Source organism: Onychostoma macrolepis, unplaced genomic scaffold (assembly GCF_012432095.1).
Source record: "Onychostoma macrolepis isolate SWU-2019 unplaced genomic scaffold, ASM1243209v1 Scaffold124, whole genome shotgun sequence".
Taxonomy (NCBI): Eukaryota; Metazoa; Chordata; class Actinopteri; order Cypriniformes; family Cyprinidae; genus Onychostoma; species Onychostoma macrolepis.
The window spans coordinates 1-11531 of NW_026704625.1; the positions used below are offsets into that span (position 1 = coordinate 1).

At 50.9% G+C, this 11531-nt stretch overlaps 3 non-coding genes and 4 pseudogenes across 3 annotated transcripts; all 7 read right to left on the reverse strand.

Annotated features, from left to right (window-relative positions):
- Positions 1-398: 398 nt before the first annotated feature.
- On the reverse strand, positions 399-1312 carry LOC131535072 (E2F-associated phosphoprotein-like; annotated as a pseudogene).
- Positions 1313-2372: 1060 nt separating this feature from the next.
- Positions 2373-2529, reverse strand: LOC131535077 (U1 spliceosomal RNA). The gene has a single exon (XR_009269500.1). It is a non-coding gene; the product is annotated as a U1 spliceosomal RNA (small nuclear RNA).
- A 933-nt stretch (positions 2530-3462) lies between these two features.
- Positions 3463-4379, reverse strand: LOC131535073 (E2F-associated phosphoprotein-like; annotated as a pseudogene).
- Positions 4380-5438: 1059 nt separating this feature from the next.
- LOC131535076 (U1 spliceosomal RNA) lies at positions 5439-5594 on the reverse strand. Its single transcript, XR_009269499.1, has one exon. It is a non-coding gene; the product is annotated as a U1 spliceosomal RNA (small nuclear RNA).
- A 932-nt stretch (positions 5595-6526) lies between these two features.
- Positions 6527-7440, reverse strand: LOC131535074 (E2F-associated phosphoprotein-like; annotated as a pseudogene).
- A 1105-nt stretch (positions 7441-8545) lies between these two features.
- Positions 8546-8703, reverse strand: LOC131535075 (U1 spliceosomal RNA). The gene has a single exon (XR_009269498.1). It is a non-coding gene; the product is annotated as a U1 spliceosomal RNA (small nuclear RNA).
- A 921-nt stretch (positions 8704-9624) lies between these two features.
- On the reverse strand, positions 9625-10542 carry LOC131535071 (E2F-associated phosphoprotein-like; annotated as a pseudogene).
- Between the last annotated feature and the right edge of the window lie 989 nt (positions 10543-11531).

Consider the following 11531-nt stretch of genomic DNA (forward strand, 5'->3'; position numbering starts at 1 on the left):
CCAGGACTAGTATGTTTTAAGTAGCTGAAATAAGCACAAATGTCAGGGCATGTGAAAACATCACACGGGCCCCAAAATGACCTCAGACCCCAGAGGGTTAATAAAAGGGTAGGACATATCTGAGAGAAAAACCTTTATGCAAATATGAAATGTTATTTACAGGAAGTGGATCACATGAAAGTGTTTACATTTACAACAACAGAATATAAATCAAATATAAAAACCCTATAAATAAAATTACATGTCTAGCCATATTCCTTTCCCCCAAAAACAATGTGTATATCTCTCTCTCTCTCTCTCTGTCTCTCTCTATGTACTGTACAGTAAAGTTGCCCAGTGATGCACGTCGTCAAACCCACCAAAACATGTGGTTTGTATTTATAAGTCAGTAAATGTCCTTAGCAGTGACTTGCTAGGATGTTGAAGAAATGATACACCCCATCTTTATCATACACTGCCACTTCAGTGGAGCATTCTGTGCACTTGACTGGGTGATATATCTTTTCTTCGTCCATTCCTATAGCGTGCATCAGTCAGACTTGCACTTGACTCCATTTCAGTCTCTGTGGATGAGGGCGTGTACTCTGGCGGGCTTTCTTCCTGTGCGGTTCTGCTTTCTCTTATTGGCGGTTTTATAGCGCAGCACCTCCTCTTTGTCGACCGTGCAGTTCATCACGAACATGGCTCTGTACTGCGTCTGATATTTCTCATGCCTCTGACAGTCCAGGCACAGAGTGGTCATACAGGCAGGACAGTTGAGGACAGCGTCACTGCTTGGAACAGCGTGTGGTTTGTTTCTTCTGTTTGCTGATGGTGGCAGCTGCCTCTGCTTTCTGTATTCTTTTCTTTTGCATCCACCCGCCTGGTCGCGATCATCTTCGTCTGGGTGGTATAACAGCTCATCATTTGTGAGAACAAAGCGCTGCTTCCTCCTCAGACCCTGAGAGCTGCCAGCTGTGCCATCTTCATCCAGTCGGTCAAAGTAAATGCTGTCATACTCCCCAGTCTGTTGCTTGTTTGCAGTGGCAGTGCTGTCACTGGTCCCAGACGTTTGACCTTGAGCTGAAGATGCCGTCCAGCTGCACTCCAGGCTCTTCATGGTGCTGCTGAGCTCTGCCTCCATCTCCTTCTCAAACTCATCTCCACTGGAGGACTCGCTCTCCCCCGTCAGATACTCTCTGATCAGCTCCTTCTTCTGCTCCGGGGGCCCGTTGTGAGGAACATCCAGCTCATCCTCAGAACTGCTTCCGGCTCCTTCTTCATCACTTGGCTCTTCAATCTCATATGAATCATAATCCTCTTTCCGGTTCATTGTTCTTATTTCGAGTAAAACACAAGGAAAATAAAGCAGCGTCTGATAAGAACAGATACTGCATGATCTTAGCCAAAAGGCCGGCGATGGCGCTATGGCGCAGAGGAGGAAGCCAGAAAGCGGCCACGCCCATCAGGCAGCGGTAAGTCACAGAGACCTGAAGCGCCGGGGATGGTAGCACCCTCCCGCGAGACCTGAAACTCCGGGGATGGTAGCACCCTCCCGCCTGCGAGGTAAGTCACAGGGACCTGAAGCGCCGGGGATGGTAGCACCCTCCCGCCTGCGGCGGAAATGCGGCATCGCTCCTAACTCCCAAGCGGCTTGTCGTGAGGCCAAGTGCCTTATGTCGCCGGAATCCTTGGCTCGAGCGAGCGAGGCAGGTCTCGGATCGGCTCGTCGCACTGACGAAATTTTCGGCTATTTTGGATTTTGTTGAAAACCTACTTTTGCAAACTAGCACCAGGCATTTGGCCCAGTCCGACCCGAAGCGGCTCAGAAAGATTCTCTGGAGTCTGACTGTCAATAATCAAGCAAAAAAAGTGGAAATTTCCGCTCTCCTTGGCGAGGGGACCTCAAAACGTTCGCAGGTCGTGTGGCGAGGTTGCTAAAATGGCTATAACTCGAGAAAGGAATGAGATCGTTTCACCCAAATCGGCACACCTATGCGGGCCCAATCTGTGGCCGGGCGAAAAGAGGCGCTGGCGCTGGCCATGATGGCGCTGCGAGGCGAAAAAAAATGAATACTGATATAGAAAGGACAACCAAACAAGCATGAAAACAGCTACAGCTGGGCAACAGTCAGTCTGATCGACTTGAAAAGTGAGGCCTGTGAGAACTTGAAACTAAATGGCCCATCAGGGGTGGGGCCGACTTTTGAAGGCGTGGCGACTTTGTTTTCACACAGCGCAATATGACAGAACCGTTCGCACTGTACAACTCTCTGGATCGCTGACTAGCCAGAACAAAGACACGAAAGAAGAACCAAGACACGAAGAAGAACCAAGACACAAAGAAGAACAAAGACACAAAAGCAAAAAGATTTGTTGTTACCAGCTCTTTCAGGGGAGGCGCGAGCATGATCCCCACTACCATAAATTATGCAGTCGAGATTCCCACAGTTGGGGGTCGCGGGGGTCAACTGCGTCCGGTGCAATGGCGAGCCTCGCCCTGGGTGAACCGCCTTCTTGATCATGGTGTCTCCCCTGCCAGGTAAGTATGAAAACTCAAGCTGCGGTCAGGGCTACCATTTCCTCTCGACCATCCTCATCAGCGGTGACCCCACCCCTATCAATAGATTCGGCATTCCCAACCCGATCCGGGCATTCCCAACCCCGATCCGGAATTCAATTCCCTTCCCTTCCTCCCTCCCTCCTCCTCCCTCCCCTCCCCTCCCCTCCCTCCCTCCCTCCTCCCTCCTCCCTCCCCTCCCCTCCCTTCCCTTCCCTCCCTTCCCCTCCCTCCTTCCCTTCCCTCCTCCCTCCCCTCCTTCCCTTCCCTCCCTCCCCTCCCCTCCCTTCCCTTCCCTTCCCCTCCCCTCCCCTCCCTTTTGGATTTTGTTGAAAACCTACTTTTGCAAACTAGCACCAGGCATTGGGCCCAGTCCGACCCGGAGCGGCGCAGAAAGATTCTCTGGTGTCTGACTGTCTCCTCCCCTCCTCCCCCATCCCCTCATTGAGATCATCAGCTCATTAGTTCTCTCTCCTAACGAGTTGGTGATCTCAATCAGGTGTGTTAAATAAGGGAGGCATGCAAAATGGCGCCCAGGACTAGTATGTTTTAAGTAGCTGAAATAAGCACAAATGTCAGGGCATGTGAAAACATCACACGGGCCCCAAAATGACCTCAGACCCCAGAGGGTTAATAAAAGGGTAGGACATATCTGAGAGAAAAACCTTTATGCAAATATGAAATGTTATTTACAGGAAGTGGATCACATGAAAGTGTTTACATTTTACAACAACAGAATATAAATCAAATATAAAAACCCTATAAATAAAATTACATGTCTAGCCATATTCCTTTCCCCCAAAAACAATGTGTATATCTCTCTCTCTGTCTCTCTCTATGTACTGTACAGTAAAGTTGCCCAGTGATGCGTCGTCAAACCCACCAAAACATGTGGTTTGTATTTATAAGTCCAGTAAATGTCCTTAGCAGTGACTTGCTAGGATGTTGAAGAAATGATACACCCCATCTTTATCATACACTGCCACTTCAGTGGAGCATTCTGTGCACTTGACTGGGTGATATATCTTTTCTTCGTCCATTCCTGCCAAGCGTGCATCAGTCAGACTTGCACTTGACTCCATTTCAGTCTCTGTGGATGAGGGCGTGTACTCTGGCGGGCTTTCTTCCTGTGCGGTTCTGCTTTCTCTTATTGGCGGTTTTATAGCGCAGCACCTCCTCTTTGTCGACCGTGCAGTTCATCACGAACATGGCTCTGTACTGCGTCTGATATTTCTCATGCCTCTGACAGTCCAGGCACAGAGTGGTCATACAGGCAGGACAGTTGAGGACAGCGTCACTGCTTGGAACAGCGTGTGGTTTGTTTCTTCTGTTTGCTGATGGTGGCAGCTGCCTCTGCTTTCTGTATTCTTTTCTTTTGCATCCACCACGCCTGGTCGCGATCATCTTCGTCTGGGTCGTATAACAGCTCATCATTTGTGAGAACAAAGCGCTGCTTCCTCCTCAGACCCTGAGAGCTGCCAGCTGTGCCATCTTCATCCAGTCGGTCAAAGTAAATGCTGTCATACTCCCCAGTCTGTTGCTTGTTTGCAGTGGCAGTGCTGTCACTGGTCCCAGGCGTTTGACCTTGAGCTGAAGATGCCGTCCAGCTGCACTCCAGGCTCTTCATGGTGCTGCTGAGCTCTGCCTCCATCTCCTTCTCAAACTCATCTCCACTGGAGGACTCGCTCTCCCCCGTCAGATACTCTCTGATCAGCTCCTTCTTCTGCTCCGGGGGCCCGTTGTGAGGAACATCCAGCTCATCCTCAGAACTGCTTCCGGCTCCTTCTTCATCACTTGGCTCTTCAATCTCATATGAATCATAATCCTCTTTCCGGTTCATTGTTCTTATTTGAGTAAAACACAAGGAAAATAAAGCAGCGTCTGATAAGAACAGATACTGCACTTGATCTTAGCCAAAAGGCCGAAGCGATGGCGCTATGGCGCAGAGGAGGAAGCCAGAAAGCGGCCACGCCCATCAGGCAGCGGTAAGTCACAGAGACCTGAAGCGCCGGGGATGGTAGCACCCTCCCGCAGAGACCTGAAACTCCGGGGATGGTAGCACCCTCCCGCCTGCGAGGTAAGTCACAGGGACCTGAAGCGCCGGGGATGGTAGCACCCTCCCGCCTGCGGCGGAAAATGCGGCATCGCTCCTAACTCCCAAGCGGCTTGTCGTGAGCCAAGTGCCTTATGTCATCGGAATCCTTGGCTCGAGCGAGCGAGAGGCAGGTCTCGGATCGGCTCGTCGCACTGGCGAAATTTTCGGCTATTTTGGATTTTGTTGAAAACCTACTTTTGCAAACTAGCACCAGGCATTTGGCCCAGTCCGACCGAGCGGCTCAGAAAGATTCTCTGAGTCTGACTGTCAATAATCAAGCAAAAAGTGGAAATTTCCGCTCTCCTTGGCGAGGGACCTCAAAAGCGTTCGCAGGTCGTGTGGCGAGGTTGCTAAAATGGCTATAACTCGAGAAAGGAATGAGATCGTTTCACCCAAATCGGCACACCTATGCGGGCCCAATCTGTGGCGGGCGAAAAAGGCGCTGGCGCTGGCCATGATGGCGCTGCGAGGCGAAAAAAAATGAATACTGATATAGAAAGGACAACCAAACAAGCATGAAAACAGCTACAGCTGGGCAACAGTCAGTCTGATCGACTTGAAAAGTGAGGCCTGTGAGAACTTGAAACTAAATGGCCCATCAGGGGTGGGGCCGACTTTTGAAGCGTGGCGACTTTGTTTTCACACAGCGCAATATGACAGAACCGTTCGCACTGTACAACTCTCTGGATCGCTGACTAGCCAGAACAAAGACACGAAAGAAGAACCAAGACACGAAAGAAGAACCAAGACACAAAGAAGAACAAAGACACAAAAGCAAAAAGATTTGTTGTTACCAGCTCTTTCAGGGGAGGCGAGCATGATCCCCACTACCATAAATTATGCAGTCGAGATTCCCACAGTTGGGGGTCGCGGGGGTCAACTGCGTCCGGTGCAATGGCGAAACCTCGCCCTGGGTGAACCGCCTTCTTGATCATGGTGTCTCCCCTGCCAGGTAAGTATGAAAACTCAAGCTGCGGTCAGGGCTACCATTTCCTCTCGACCATCCTCATCAGCGGTGACCCCACCCCTATCAATAGATTCGGCATTCCCAACCCGATCCGGGCATTCCCAACCCGATCCGAATTCAATTCCTTCCTTCCCTCCCCTCCCCTCCCTCCTCCCCTCCCCTCCCTCCCCTCCCTCCTCCTCCCTCCCTTCCCTCCCCTCCCCTCCCTTCCCTCCCCTCCCCTCCCTCCCTTCCCTTCCCTCCCCTCCCTCCTCCCTCCTCCTCCCTCCCCTCCCCTCCCCTCCCCTCCCTTCCCTTCCCTTCCCCTCCCCTCCCCTCCCTTTTGGATTTTGTTGAAAACCTACTTTTGCAAACTAGCACCAGGCATTGGGCCCAGTCCGACCCGAAGCGGCGCAGAAAGATTCTCTGGTGTCTGACTGTCTCCTCCCCTCCTCCCCCATCCCCTCATTGAGATCATCAGCTCATTAGTTCTCTCTCCTAACGAGTTGGTGATCTCAATCAGGTGTGTTAAATAAGGGAGGCATGCAAAATGGCGCCCAGGACTAGTATGTTTTAAGTAGCTGAAATAAGCACAAATGTCAGGGCATGTGAAAACATCACACGGGCCCCAAAATGACCTCAGACCCCAGAGGGTTAATAAAAGGGTAGGACATATCTGAGAGAAAAACCTTTATGCAAATATGAAATGTTATTTACAGGAAGTGGATCACATGAAAGTGTTTACATTTTACAACAACAGAATATAAATCAAATATAAAAACCCTATAAATAAAATTACATGTCTAGCCATATTCCTTTCCCCCAAAAACAATGTGTATATCTCTCTCTCTGTCTCTCTCTATGTACTGTACAGTAAAGTTGCCCAGTGATGCGTCGTCAAACCCACCAAAACATGTGGTTTGTATTTATAAGTCAGTAAATGTCCTTAGCAGTGACTTGCTAGGATGTTGAAGAAATGATACACCCCATCTTTATCATACACTGCCACTTCAGTGGAGCATTCTGTGCACTTGACTGGGTGATATATCTTTTCTTCGTCCATTCCTATAGCGTGCATCAGTCAGACTTGCACTTGACTCCATTTCAGTCTCTGTGGATGAGGGCGTGTACTCTGGCGGGCTTTCTTCCTGTGCGGTTCTGCTTTCTCTTATTGGCGGTTTTATAGCGCAGCACCTCCTCTTTGTCGACCGTGCAGTTCATCACGAACATGGCTCTGTACTGCGTCTGATATTTCTCATGCCTCTGACAGTCCAGGCACAGAGTGGTCATACAGGCAGGACAGTTGAGGACAGCGTCACTGCTTGGAACAGCGTGTGGTTTGTTTCTTCTGTTTGCTGATGGTGGCAGCTGCCTCTGCTTTCTGTATTCTTTTCTTTTGCATCCACCCGCCTGGTCGCGATCATCTTCGTCTGGGTGGTATAACAGCTCATCATTTGTGAGAACAAAGCGCTGCTTCCTCCTCAGACCCTGAGAGCTGCCAGCTGTGCCATCTTCATCCAGTCGGTCAAAGTAAATGCTGTCATACTCCCCAGTCTGTTGCTTGTTTGCAGTGGCAGTGCTGTCACTGGTCCCAGGCGTTTGACCTTGAGCTGAAGATGCCGTCCAGCTGCACTCCAGGCTCTTCATGGTGCTGCTGAGCTCTGCCTCCATCTCCTTCTCAAACTCATCTCCACTGGAGGACTCGCTCTCCCCCGTCAGATACTCTCTGATCAGCTCCTTCTTCTGCTCCGGGGGCCCGTTGTGAGGAACATCCAGCTCATCCTCAGAACTGCTTCCGGCTCCTTCTTCATCACTTGGCTCTTCAATCTCATATGAATCATAATCCTCTTTCCGGTTCATTGTTCTTATTTCGAGTAAAACACAAGGAAAATAAAAGCGTCTGATAAGAACAGATACTGCATGATCTTAGCCAAAAGGCCGGCGATGGCGCTATGGCGCAGAGGAGGAAGCCAGAAAGCGGCCACGCCCATCAGGCAGCGGTAAGTCACAGAGACCTGAAGCGCCGGGGATGGTAGCACCCTCCCGCAGAGACCTGAAACTCCGGGGATGGTAGCACCCTCCCGCCTGCGAGGTAAGTCACAGGGACCTGGCGCCGGGGATGGTAGCACCCTCCCGCCTGCGAGGTAAGTCACAGGGACCTGAAACGCCGGGGATGGTAGCACCCTCCCGCCTGCGGCGGAAATGCGGCATCGCTCCTAACTCCCAAGCGGCTTGTCGTGAGGCCAAGTGCCTTATGTCGCCGGAATCCTTGGCTCGAGCGAGCGAGGCAGGTCTCGGATCGGCTCGTCGCACTGGCGAAATTTTCGGCTATTTTGGATTTTGTTGAAAACCTACTTTTGCAAACTAGCACCAGGCATTTGGCCCAGTCCGACCGAGCGGCTCAGAAAGATTCTCTGAGTCTGACTGTCAATAATCAAGCAAAAAGTGGAAATTTCCGCTCTCCTTGGCGAGGGACCTCAAAAGCGTTCGCAGGTCGTGTGGCGAGGTTGCTAAAATGGCTATAACTCGAGAAAGGAATGAGATCGTTTCACCCAAATCGGCACACCTATATGCGGGCCCAATCTGTGGCGGGCGAAAAAGGCGCTGGCGCTGGCCATGATGGCGCTGCGAGGCGAAAAAAAATGAATACTGATATAGAAAGGACAACCAAACAAGCATGAAAACAGCTACAGCTGGGCAACAGTCAGTCTGATCGACTTGAAAAGTGAGGCCTGTGAGAACTTGAAACTAAATGGCCCATCAGGGGTGGGGCCGACTTTTGAAGGCGTGGCGACTTTGTTTTCACACAGCGCAATATGACAGAACCGTTCGCACTGTACAACTCTCTGGATCGCTGACTAGCCAGAACAAAGACACGAAGAAGAACCAAGACACGAAGAAGAACCAAGACACAAAGAAGAACAAAGACACAAAAGCAAAAAGATTTGTTGTTACCAGCTCTTTCAGGGGAGGCGCGAGCATGATCCCCACTACCATAAATTATGCAGTCGAGATTCCCACAGTTGGGGGTCGCGGGGGTCAACTGCGTCCGGTGCAATGGCGAAACCTCGCCCTGGGTGAACCGCCTTCTTGATCATGGTGTCTCCCCTGCCAGGTAAGTATGAAAACTCAAGCTGCCGGTCAGGGCTACCATTTCCCTCTCGACCATCCTCATCAACGGTGACCCCCACCCCTATCAATAGATTCGGCATTCCCAACCCCGATCCCGGGCATTCCCAACCCCGATCCCGGGAATTCAATTCCCTTCCCTTCCCTCCCCTCCCTCCCCTCCCCTCCCCTCCCCTCCCCTCCCCTCCCCTCCCTTCCCCTCCCCTCCCTCCCTTCCCTCCCCTCCCCTCCCCTCCCTTCCCTTCCCTTCCCCTCCCCTCCCCTCCCTTCCCTTCCCTTCCCTTCCCCTCCCCTCCCCTCCCTTTTGGATTTTGTTGAAAACCTACTTTTGCAAACTAGCACCAGGCATTGGGCCCAGTCCGACCCGAAGCGGCGCAGAAAGATTCTCTGGTGTCTGACTGTCTCCTCCCCTCCTCCCCCATCCCCTCATTGAGATCATCAGCTCATTAGTTCTCTCTCCTAACGAGTTGGTGATCTCAATCAGGTGTGTTAAATAAGGGAGGCATGCAAAATGGCGCCCAGGACTAGTATGTTTTAAGTAGCTGAAATAAGCACAAATGTCAGGGCATGTGAAAACATCACACGGGCCCCAAAATGACCTCAGACCCCAGAGGGTTAATAAAAGGGTAGGACATATCTGAGAGAAAAACCTTTATGCAAATATGAAATGTTATTTACAGGAAGTGGATCACATGAAAGTGTTTACATTTTACAACAACAGAATATAAATCAAATATAAAAACCCTATAAATAAAATTACATGTCTAGCCATATTCCTTTCCCCCCCAAAAAACAATGTGTATATCTCTCTCTCTCTGTCTCTCTCTATGTACTGTACAGTAAAGTTGCCCAGTGATGCACGTCGTCAAACCCACCAAAACATGTGGTTTGTATTTATAAGTCCAGTAAATGTCCTTAGCAGTGACTTGCTAGGATGTTGAAGAAATGATACACCCCATCTTTATCATACACTGCCACTTCAGTGGAGCATTCTGTGCACTTGACTGGGTGATATATCTTTTCTTCGTCCATTCCTGCCAAGCGTGCATCAGTCAGACTTGCACTTGACTCCATTTCAGTCTCTGTGGATGAGGGCGTGTACTCTGGCGGGCTTTCTTCCTGTGCCGGTTCTGCTTTCTCTTATTGGCGGTTTTATAGCGCAGCACCTCCTCTTTGTCGACCGTGCAGTTCATCACGAACATGGCTCTGTACTGCGTCTGATATTTCTCATGCCTCTGACAGTCCAGGCACAGAGTGGTCATACAGGCAGGACAGTTGAGGACAGCGTCACTGCTTGGAACAGCGTGTGGTTTGTTTCTTCTGTTTGCTGATGGTGGCAGCTGCCTCTGCTTTCTGTATTCTTTTCTTTTGCATCCACCACGCCTGGTCGCGATCATCTTCGTCTGGGTGGTATAACAGCTCATCATTTGTGAGAACAAAGCGCTGCTTCCTCCTCAGACCCTGAGAGCTGCCAGCTGTGCCATCTTCATCCAGTCGGTCAAAGTAAATGCTGTCATACTCCCCAGTCTGTTGCTTGTTTGCAGTGGCAGTGCTGTCACTGGTCCCAGACGTTTGACCTTGAGCTGAAGATGCCGTCCAGCTGCACTCCAGGCTCTTCATGGTGCTGCTGAGCTCTGCCTCCATCTCCTTCTCAAACTCATCTCCACTGGAGGACTCGCTCTCCCCCGTCAGATACTCTCTGATCAGCTCCTTCTTCTGCTCCGGGGGCCCGTTGTGAGGAACATCCAGCTCATCCTCAGAACTGCTTCCGGCTCCTTCTTCATCACTTGGCTCTTCAATCTCATATGAATCATAATCCTCTTTCCGGTTCATTGTTCTTATTTCGAGTAAAACACAAGGAAAATAAAGCAGCGTCTGATAAGAACAGATACTGCACTTGATCTTAGCCAAAAGGCGGCGATGGCGCTATGGCGCAGAGGAGGAAGCCAGAAAGCAGCCACGCCCATCAGGCAGCGGTAAGTCACAGAGACCTGAAACGCCGGGGGATGGTAGCACCCTCCCCCGCAGAGACCTGAAACTCCGGGGGATGGTAGCACCCTCCCCCGCCTGCGAGGTAAGTCACAGGGACCTGAAACGCCGGGGGATGGTAGCACCCTCCCCCGCCTGCGACGGAAATGCGGCATCGCTCCTAACTCCCAAGCGGCTTGTCGTGAGCCAAGTGCCTTATGTCATCGGAATCCTTGGCTCGAGCGAGCGAGGCAGGTCTCGGATCGGCTCGTCGCACTGACGAAATTTTCGGCTATTTTGGATTTTGTTGAAAACCTACTTTTGCAAACTAGCACCAGGCATTTGGCCCAGTCCGACCCGAAGCGGCTCAGAAAGATTCTCTGGAGTCTGACTGTCAATAATCAAGCAAAAAAAGTGGAAATTTCCGCTCTCCTTGGCGAGGGGACCTCAAAAGCGTTCGCAGGTCGTGTGGCGAGGTTGCTAAAATGGCTATAACTCGAGAAAGGAATGAGATCGTTTCACCCAAATCGGCACACCTATATGCGGGCCCAATCTGTGGCGGGCGAAAAAGGCGCTGGCGCTGGCCACTTGATGGCGCTGCGAGGCGAAAAAAAATGAATACTGATATAGAAAGGACAACCAAACAAGCATGAAAACAGCTACAGCTGGGCAACAGTCAGTCTGATCGACTTGAAAAGTGAGGCCTGTGAGAACTTGAAACTAAATGGCCCATCAGGGGTGGGGCCGACTTTTGAAGGCGTGGCGACTTTGTTTTCACACACGCGCAATATGACAGAACCGTTCGCACTGTACAACTCTCTGGATCGCTGACTAGCCAGAACAAAGACACGAAA